Genomic DNA, 10914 nt, shown 5'->3' on the forward strand with positions numbered 1-10914 from the left:
CTGTCGGGCGCTCTGTTCCATCAGCAAACCTGTGTAATAACACCGCTCCGATCCTGTATGGGGAAGCATCACAGGCAAGCTTGAGTGGCAGCTTGGGGTTGTAGTGTGTTAGCACATTGTCTGAGGTGACTAACCGTTTCGCCTCTTTGAAAACACTCTTGGACCAGCACCATTTATTCCCACTTTCAAGCAAACAGTTCAATGGGTGAAGGACTGCTGGGAGGTTGGGCAGAAATTTACAGTAATACTTTACCAAGCCCAAGAAAGAATGCAGTTGGGAGACATTCTGTGGTAGCGGTGCCTTTAGAACAGCATCAATTTTGTACTTGCATTTGTGTAGTGCATCTTTATCAATTTTGTGACCACAGTACTCAATGGAATCCTGAAAGAACTTGTACTTGGCTTTGTTAGCCCTTAATCCAAAATCTTCTAGCCTCTTAAGGACCATTTCCAAGTTGGCAATATGTTCTTCGTCATTTGCTGCTGTGATTACAATATCGTCCAGATAGCACTGTGTTTGGTATGCCTTGTTCCATGGCTTTCTTCGATATTGCTGGGGCTGAAGCTATGCCAAACACCAGGCAGTTATACTGATAAAGCTCCTTTGTGGTGTTGATCATCAGGTATTTCCATCCATCTCCATCTGTAGATATGCCTGTGCCTGATCGATTTTTGAAAACCGCTTACATTGGCCCAGTGCAGCAAAGATGTCATCTATATGCAGTAAGGGGTATTGTTCAGCTTTCAGTACCGGGTTAATGGTTACTTTGAAATCCCCACAGATGCATACTGTACCATTATTTTTTACCACTGAAACAATTGGCATCGCTCACTCAGACCACTTTAGATAGAATGTCTTTGAAGCTCATTCTCCACATTGGGGTGAAGAGCATAAGGCACCGGGCGAGCTTTGTGTAAATTTGGAGCTATATTGTCTTCTAGCGCAATCTGCACTTTCATGTGCTTTAGCCTCCCAATGCCCTCTTGGAAGACTTGTCCTGCCTTTGTGAGCATCTGATTCAGTCTTCCCATTGTAGAGTGGTTGCTCGGTTTTCCAATGACTTTGGTAGCTTGCATTTCCTTGATCAATTGTCAATCTAGTCGCACTTCTCATAGCTACTCACATCCCAAAAGGGGCACACCTTCTCTTTTGATGACATACAGGGGCAACACACACTTCTGATCACCATATTGGACTTTCACTTTGACTGCTGCCATTTGTGTTATCCTCTCCCCAGTGTATGTTTTAGCATCACAGCCATAGACTATAATTCCAAGTGTGAGAAATGTGCCTGGTAATCTTTATTGGCGATCACAGATAATGCGGACCCAGTGTCCAGCTCCATATTCAGTGTCACTCCCTCCACTTTGGGTGAAACCCATATTCATTTCAATTCAATTCAATTTATTGTCATTAAAAACAATGTGCAGGCACATGATAAAAATGAAATGAGGGGAATTCAACAGGAGAATTCATATGATTCCCCTGTTGTGACCTTTGAGTGAGCTTACATCAAAGTAAGCTAGATCATTAGAGTCTGAATCAAAAGTGTTAGTTTCATCAACATCATGCACATTTTGGTTTTTCGTTTTGTATTTGTGAAACCTTTTCTCTTTTATTCTAGCTTTGCACATTTTCTGAATGTGACCTGGATTCTGACATTGTCTGTACTCCTTGTCTTTAAACCAACAGTCAGCTGGAGTGTGATTTCTTTCAACACCGAAAGCATGTGATATTTCTCTGTTGTCCCCTGTCTATTTTGTATACAGTGCACTATTGTGCCGTCTGCTCTTGTAATTCCAATGTGTCTTTGGCAGCTGTTTCCATTGAAGTGGCTATTTCAATTGGTTAATGTCAGCACCCTCTCCATTAAGAGTCTTTTCTGTATGTTCTCACTGCGCAACCCACATACAAATCTATCTCTCAGTGCATCTGTCAGGTTCAATCCAAAAGCACGGTGCTCAGTCAGTCTTCTAAGCTCAGCCACAAAATCTGCAATTGACTCAGTTTTCAGCTGGTTTCATTTGTGGAACCTAAAATGTTCAGCAATAATAAGTGGCTTTGGGTTCAGGTGACTGCAGCACATCCACGGTATCTTTAAGACTTGTCAGCTGATTTTGTGGGAGCCAATAGGCTACAGAGCAAGTTATAGGTTTTAGCTCCCATTACACTAAGTGGGACTGCTCTTTCCCTTACAGTTGTTAGCCAGACACTACTGCGCTGATCTTTCAAAATTTGTTGCCCAATCATCTGTGGAGCTATTAAAACTGTCCATTATCTCCAGCCATTATTTATCTGTTGTATGTTCGCTTGGTCTTTTCTCCAAGTTAGCGGCAGTTAGCTTAGCTCTCTACAACAGCCTACTCATGGCTTGCATCTGTGCAGATGCTTCTTCTGATAAATGTACCCCTTCCTCGTTTTACTCCCTTGTGACGTTTTTCTCATCCTTCACTCATGCAAAATGGCGCACTGTGCCGATTGTAAGTTGCAAATCGTCGCCGCCAATTGTATATGTTCTTATCACTCACACATTCAACCTTAGCCCAACGTTGTCTTAATAGAGACACAGACGCGTTGTTATGAGGAACTTGAGCTTAGCTCCGTTTTCTCTTTTACTTATTCAACTCAGGTCACATAGCCCACATCATACAGATATCAATGCACAGTTACATAGACTATAGTATCTTCTTCTTCTTCTTTCGGCTTGTTCCCTGTTTCCCAGGGGTCGCCACAGCGGAATCGACAGTTTCCATCGGTGCCCTGTGAGGGCACAACACCGATGGCGGTCTTGTCAATCCGCATAATGATCTGGCAAGATTTTACGTCGGATGCCCTTCCTGACACAACCACTAACCCTATGGACGACATAGACTATAGTATAATGAGAACAAAATATAGTGCAACAAAATTACATGCATAACAACTGTATTTTCTGAGGCCTCTCAAGGGTTTTGGTATGAGTACCAAAACTCTTATGAACTTTTATGGCAGTACCATGGAGAGTGTCTTGACAGGCTGTATCACAGTGTGGTTTGGCAACCTGACTGCACACTGTTTCAAAGGACTGTAAAGACAGAAGCAAAAATCATTGGCATAGAACTATCACGACTTCATAATATTTACACCGTTCACTGCAAAAGGAAAGCCCAAAACATCATTAAAGACACCAGCCACCCTGCTCATGCGCTGTTCTCGCTTCTACCATCTAAAAAAGGTTACCGGAGCATCAAATCACACACCATCTGTCTCAGTACGTTTCTTTCCACAGAGAGGTTGCTGAACAGCTGACGCACCCATATGCACCTTACATTGTTATGTTATCAGGCACTGTAATGTATGAATTCATTGTGTACATATCCATTTCTTAAGGATGGTGTGTCCTTGTGTCCTTTTTTCTTGTATCCTTTATCCAAGAACATCTAATCAACCTTAAAAGTGACAAGACCCAGGGGACTTTCCAAACAACAGTGGGATGTTTTGTGGTCAATAGTGGGTCCTTAAAGTCTTAAAACGTCTTAGATTTAATTTCACTAATATTAGGCCTTAAAAGTCGTTGAATTGTTTTCCAATTGAATTTATGAGGTCTTAAAGTGGGGCTAAGTGTTCGGAAGTTATCAAGAACTAGCAATATTTTGAGAACATACTACACAATAATCTGCCTCCTATCTTCTGCGTAAGAGCCTTGTGAACTCACAAACTGACTGATAACAAATAGGGACCAAAAGGGGAAATAGCTTGCAAAGAACTCTCCTGATTGGTTCATAAGGAGCTCAGAGAAAAAGTTCTGTTTCCGTTTACAGTGCCTGGAGCAGCCACAGAGATGAAAGTTGTTTTTTGTTTTTTGTTTTTTCCTCAGTGCTTCTCTTTACTTGTCTTTAAAACCTAAGCCTAAGTACATAATGTTTGCCTCTTTACTGAACCTATACTTACCTGCTACAGTCCACTGTTGAGAAAAATTTACATTGCTCAAAAAGTAATGAACCCAAGTGTCAAACAATAATTTCACCTATGTAATACTTATGGAGCGAGCTACACTGGAACAAATTTGTAAAGCATTAAGTTAATTCCTCTGAACAAACATGGCCTCTTTGTGGCTCCCTTTTAAAACGGTCCCCCATTTGCCCCTACTTGTGCCACTTGTCAACTGAAACCTGGTATGATCTGTACTCACGTCACTCCTGCAATTTCATGTATTTTGTCTTAAAAATGTCTTAAAAGATATTAAACTGAACTCTCTGATACCTACAGATACCATGCATACTGTCAGCGTTACCCTGCACTCTAACAGAGGACCCAGCTTCTCCTCTTTGGATTTCTCAACTTCCTACCTGGTTGAGCAGGGTTCAGCCATGTGCTGCTTACACAGTACAAGTACTGCAGCTGGCTAAATCTGGTAGCCTGAGGCATTCTCAGGCTAAAGTTGGCTTCTCGTTCTTCTGTGAAATTATTAGCTTGGACTCACCAAGAACAGAGCTCTCACTAGTGCTCATCTCCAGCCCAGTGGACTTAAAGTGCCCACTTCTGTTCAGTTCAGATATTTCTAAATAGTTTGCATTTGATAAGGTTTATCCTACCAGCCAAAATCCTGCCAATAAATCTGATTTGGCTCAGTGTACATACACTTTTGTTGCAATCATGACAGTTGATTGTCAGCTGGTCTTTTTTTATTCCTTGCCAATTTGTTCCAACTTAACATGAAAATAAATTTATGTTCAATCAAAGGGAAAGCAGAGCTCATTAATTTAGAATTTAACAAATACACTGACATTTGTTGGCTCCAAAATTGTAGGTATACAACACAACTGTATCAGATGGTTGGCCTTTGATGGCAATGAATGTACTGGGCATATGTCAGTTATTGCTTTAAAAATCACACAGGTTTACTCATGAACATGTAAAGGTCAGAATTGCTTTCTCACTAGTGGGGGACAGCAGGAGGGCTGGGTACTTGTTTGGAGGGCGTTCACCCAAACAAAGGTTTGAGAACCGCTGGATTAAAAAAAAAAGCATTTACATGTTTCCTACCAACAAGTTACAACATGCTTAATACTGAGTACTGAGACTACTTTGGACAATTCTTCTGATTCGTGTTTCAATATTGCCCTGTGTTTATTATTAGAATATGATAATGCTTCCAATACAACAAATTCCAAACATATGCATGTATAACCTCATGTCCTTTACACTTGTATCTAATGGCGTGAATTCCTTAATTGTATTCAGCTCTACAAGTCAGTTTCCTGGTGAATTAAACATTACTTGGCAAACAAAACAGAATGTGATAACTATTTTAGCAAAAAACAAAACAAAAAACAACAACTGTTTATCCGTCTGTCTGTCTGTCTGTCTGTCTGTCTGTCCATCATCCATCCCTGGAGTTGGAGCAATGCTAGCATGGTAGATCAAATAAACTGTACTGACATTAAGTTACAAACCATGAGTTGGTCAGACCCAAATGAATGTGACAACTCGCAATAAACAAATGTGCTCTGTCACTGCTGCAGGCACTGCAACACATATGTACACATCCAAACCCCGCTTATACAGACGCAGGCTGCTCGCTTAGTTCGAAAAGGTCTTAAGTCTTACACTTACCGTCGACGGTGGAAAACTAGTTAATGTATAATCCTTAGTTTGAGTTTATTAAAAGAAGGGGTATGTCTTCCATCGATGGCTGCTTGGCTTTCTGACATCCAGTTTGCGGATTTGAGAAATAGGCGTCTGCCTCAGTCTGCGCGCGGAGTGGGAGGCGCCCACAAAAGCCCCGATACGAGCATGGACGCTCATCCCTCACACAGACACAACGGGGCAGACAACAAGACATGTACAACCACCATGATGCCTCCTCCGACAGACAGTATGCGGGGGACTGTCCAACGCAGTCACCGGTCCACTTCAACGTGTTCGCACAACGCGTTCCCGTCCCTCCATCCGCTGACGCATGCGCATGTGTAGCACCGCGATCGCCACCTGGACGGCGAGCAGGGTTTAAAACGCATTTGAGTTTAATATCCCTAAATACCACCAAACATGATAGGGCGCGCTTCTTAAAGAAAAGCGGTGGCTTATGAAAGCAGTTGCGTCTTTTTTTTTTCCTTTTTTTTATCAAGGGTATAGTCAACAGGGATTTAAAAAATAGTTTTCTTTTTCACTGTCACGCTCGAGTCGTTATGAGTCAGCTTTGTCATCAACAAAAGTCTGGGCGTTCTCGGAATAAAGTAACTGTACTAACATGGAGATTTTGGGACACACACACACACGATTCTGTGTAAAAAACGGAGTTTCTGGTTATTGGCCCTGCCAGATAAAGTCACCTATATGATCAAGTAACGATATCTCTTGACAGCTGTGTGATCTCACAAGTCCCATAGCCAAAACTCTTGGTGTTATTTTTGATCAATCATCTTTTGAACTGAGACTGTTCTTCCCATGGCTGATGCTGAGACCCTGATCCAGATCCAGATTAGAATACTGCTATGTCCTTTTCTTTCTAGCCTGCCACACACTAGCACTAACAACCTCCAGTCGATTGAAATGCTTCTACTAGAATATTCACTAACCCTAAAAGTTTGACCATATCACACAGATTCTAGCCTCCCATCACCGGTTCCCCCCTTCATGCTAGATTTGACTTTAAAGTGCTACTAGTAACCTATAAAATACTTAATGGGCTTGCCCCCTCATATCTGTCAGATCTTTTACAGCCTTATGTAGTATCTGCCCTCCGTTCTCAAAGTGCAGGCCTCCTCTCCGTCCCTAGAGTTAAAAAGAAGTCTGCAGGCTGCAGAACCTTCTCCTACCACACCGCCTTTATTTGGAATAGTCTCCCAGCTGACATAAGAGAATTGTAGACTCTGTAGACTTTTTCAGATCTAAACTGAAAATCCATCTGTTCTCGTTAGCTTCCAACTAGTCATTTTACTTCTTTTTAATATGACTTCCCTCTGAGTCCTGTCACAACTATCCTCTCTTGGGAGGCTCTCAGCCTCCATGTATTTTTGACTGTAGGTTTTAGCAGTAATCTCTTGGCCTAAAATCTCTTGGTCTAAAATCTCTTGGTCTTGCATGACTCTCTCTCCTTCTGTCACTCTAATTTCTTGCTTTCAGGATCAACCTTCTTACTTTCTTCTTCTTTGGACTGTCTGATGACCATGGAACCAGCTTCTCTCTCTCTCTCTCTTTCTCTCTGGACTGCCTGATGACTTCGCGATCTAGCATCCTGTTTGTGCTACTTCCTGTCCTCCCTTGGTCACAGTCCCACCCTCCTGGAGATTAAGCCTTTGTTTGGGTTGGTTCCGTTCATTATTGCTAATCTGCATCAGCCTCATCCCTTCTCTCTTCTTCTTCTCCCTCTGTTTGAATGCTGTGTCAGTCTGCCTCTTGTGTGCATGTGAAGTCTCTTCTCTCTGCACAACCACACTGAGAAGACCTGGTTTTGTCCCGCCGGCTCTTGACTGCATCTGTGGATTTCCTGGTGTTGGATGGTAACAGATTCACCCCATATGCTCTTCCTTTCAATATTTATTACCCAATACAATGAAATTTGTTTTGCTAAATTCTATGAATTGACGGTATATATTATACATTACCTTGCACTGTGTGTAATCCATAATGGTACATTATAATTCTGTTAGTCTTGTGCATATTGTGCATTCAAGATCTATTGCATATCTGTCCATCCTAGATGAGGGATCCCTCCTCTGTTGCTCTACCTGAGGTTTCTCCTGTTTTTTTCTGATAAAGTTTTTCTTATGTAGTTTTTCTTTATTTGAGTTGAGGATCTAAGGGGGTGTCATATATGGGACTGCTTTGTGATTTTGGGTTCTACAAATAAACCTGACTGACTGACTAAACACACACGTGACTGCGCTTCAGGCAAGGATTGTCAATCTACTTTAGCCGATGTGATCAAGACAGATGGATTGACAGATTTGCCCCAACTATAAATAAGTACAGCTGTATTATAAAATATATGTAATATTTTTAATGAATTTGTTGATAGTTGAGAACCATGGCCTCAGACTTGGAGGTGCTTGACTCTCATCCCGGTCATTTCACACTCAGCTGCAAACTGCCCCAATGCGTGCTGGAGGTGGCGTTCTGATGAAGCCAACAAAACCACATCATCTGCAAAGAGCAGATGTGCAGTGGAGCAGCGTCCGGGTGATTTCACAGCATTGCTGTCGCTATGGACATGTCACAGGAAGTCAGATATGCGGAGCACGTTAGACAGCACAGCATGACTGTGTTTACAACACCAACTCACATATATGCTGCCATATATCCAATAATATTAATTTACGCAAAAAACGAATAAAATTACAACAAACTGCTTACTTCTAATGTAGTCTAGTGCAGCCCATGTCTGACTTCCATTTGCTGTGAAGCTTCCGCTTCCGCTCGGGAAGGGCTGCGCCTTGAGATCCTGTCTATGAATATCACAAACAGAATCGGAGACCAGGGACAACCTTGGCTGAGTCCGACACCCACCGAAAATGTGTTTGACTTTGTGCCAAGAATGTGGACACAGCTCTCACTTGGGTTATACAAGGACCGGATGACTTGTAGCAACTGCCGGAAAATGGTGGATTGCTCCCTCCGGGTTGGGGGTGAGTTGTTGCTTCAAGTATCTCAGGGTCTTGTTCACAAATGAGGGTAGGATGGAGCGGGAGATTGACAAGCGGATCGGTGCAGCATCAGCAGTAATGCGGATGTTGTATCGGACCATTGTTATGAAGAGGGAGCTGAGCCAGAAGGCAAAGCTCTCAATTTACTAGTCAACCTATGTTCCAACCCTTATCTATGGTCATTGGGTAGTGACTGAAAGGGTGAGATCGCTTATACAAGCGGCTGAAATGAGTTTCCTCCGTTGAGTGTCTGGGCTCAGCCTTAGAGATAGAGTGAGGAGCTCGGCCATCCATCCGGAGGGATTTGGGTGTATAGCCACTGCTCCTTTGCATCGAAAGGAGCCGGTTGATGTGTTTTGGGCATCTGATTAGGATGCATCCTAGGTGCCTTCCTTTGGAGGTTTTCCAGGCATGGGATGTTCAACTGGGAGGAGACCCCGGGGTAGACCCAGAACTTGCTGGAGGGACTACACGTCCAATCTGGCCTGGGAACGTCTTTGGGATCCCCCAGGAGGAGCTGGAGGGCGTTGCTGGGGTGAGGGGCGTCTAGAGTGCCCTACTTAGCTTGCTGCCACCGCGACCCGACCCTGGAGAAGCAGCTGATGATGAGATGAGATGAGATGAGATGATAGTTGTTGGTAAACAAATAAAATAATAAAACTAACAATGTAGTTATCTGGGCCCTGTCAATATTTACCAGATGTGTGTGTGTGTGTGTGTGTGTGTGTGTGTGTGTGTGTGTGTGTGTGTGTGTGTGTGTGTGTATTGCTATCCCTAATCAATGATAGTGTGAACAAAAGCTGTCAGATTGCCATGGTAAGACACTTTTACACCAAACACAAGGAATGTAAATTCTTCGTGGCAGGCATTTGTCTGAAGTGAGAAACATTTTTAAAGGAATTGAAAGTAAGAACATGTTAAAAAATATCTGGAAAATTGACAACATAGAGATAAGAAGGCTCGTTCTATGGAATCAGAATCATCTCAATATTTACAAGCGAAAATAAAAGAAGACTGATTCTGTAATGAATGAAAGGTCACGTGTTTAACTTGACCTACTCACGGGTGTACGTGCAGTGCGTGTGACGTATACAGGAAGTTAGAAGCGCATGTTATGAAGGTTGTATGTCGGATGAACGCTAGTAAAAGCTACACAGTTAAGAACCTACGAAGTCGGCTCGTTCTTGAATTATTCTTATGTCAGTAAGACAAGGCGTCTACGGACATTACATGGTGTCAGAATAGTCTGTGTATCTGAACACGAGCGGTCATGCCGAAGTTTAATCCGCCGAGTGAATTCAAGTTTGACTGCCCCGTTGAATGGCCGGAGTGGAAACAACGGTTTTCGCGCTTCAGGCTCGCGACAAAGCTGGATAAAGACGACGGGGAGATTCAAGTGAGTTCGCTGATTTATGCAATGGGCAGCGAGGCTGAAAAGATATTCAGCTCGTTTGACTTCGCGGCGGAGGGTGATAAAGTGGACTATGATATCGTACTGAAAAAGTTCGATGACTACTTTATTCCCCGCCGTAACATCATACATGAGAGGGCGGGCTTCTATCAACGTAGCCAGCAGCCAGGAGAGACAGCGGAGATGTACATCCGGACATTGTATGAGCTGTCTGAACACTGTGAGTTTGGGGACAAGAGGGATGAACATATCAGAGATCGCCTGGTAGTGGGCATAAAAGATAAGGTGCTCTCCCGTCAGTTCCAGCTCACAGCGGACCTTACTCTGGTGAAAGTCATTGAACAGGTGCGCCAGGCGGAGGCAATAACAAAGCAGCTCAGCCTCCAAGCTAACCAACCAGAGGCCCAGCTGGCTAACGTCAATGTTGTCCGACGGCGGGACGGACGCCAAAACAAAAAGGGCGAACAGCGTCATGGTGGCAGCAGACCTGCAACCAACAAAGTAGATGAATGCGGGAGGTGCGGCAAGACGCAGCACACCGATGAGCGGAAGTGTCCTGCAACGAACAGTAAGTGCAACAAGTGTCATAAAAAGGGACATTGGGAGCGTGTATGTCACTCTAAAGCGGTGAGAGAAGTCACTGAAGAGGTTAAACAGCTGTACTTTCTGGGAGAAGTTGGCAAAGAGAGCAGTGAGGAAGATTGGACTGTTAGTTTAACAATAAGTGATGTACCAATAGCCTTTAAAATTGACACGGGGGCTGACGCTACTGTTATCAACCAAGGGACATTTAAAAAGCTGAAGCCAAACATAAAACTGGGACCTCCTGACACATGCTTCATAAGCCCAGGTGGAAACATCAGTTGCATAGGACA

General features: G+C 43.3%; 1 protein-coding gene across 1 annotated transcript in view; it reads right to left on the reverse strand.

Annotated features, from left to right (window-relative positions):
- The window catches only part of st3gal4 (ST3 beta-galactoside alpha-2,3-sialyltransferase 4), an 83809-nt gene extending 77853 nt beyond the window's left edge, over positions 1-5956 (reverse strand). The window contains exon 1 of the mRNA XM_056283765.1: positions 5597-5956. The gene's annotated coding sequence lies outside the window, so the exon portion shown is untranslated. The remainder of the gene's footprint in view (positions 1-5596) is intronic.
- Between the last annotated feature and the right edge of the window lie 4958 nt (positions 5957-10914).

The sequence above is a fragment of the Lampris incognitus genome, chromosome 7, assembly GCF_029633865.1.
Source record: "Lampris incognitus isolate fLamInc1 chromosome 7, fLamInc1.hap2, whole genome shotgun sequence".
Taxonomy (NCBI): domain Eukaryota; kingdom Metazoa; phylum Chordata; class Actinopteri; order Lampriformes; family Lampridae; genus Lampris; species Lampris incognitus.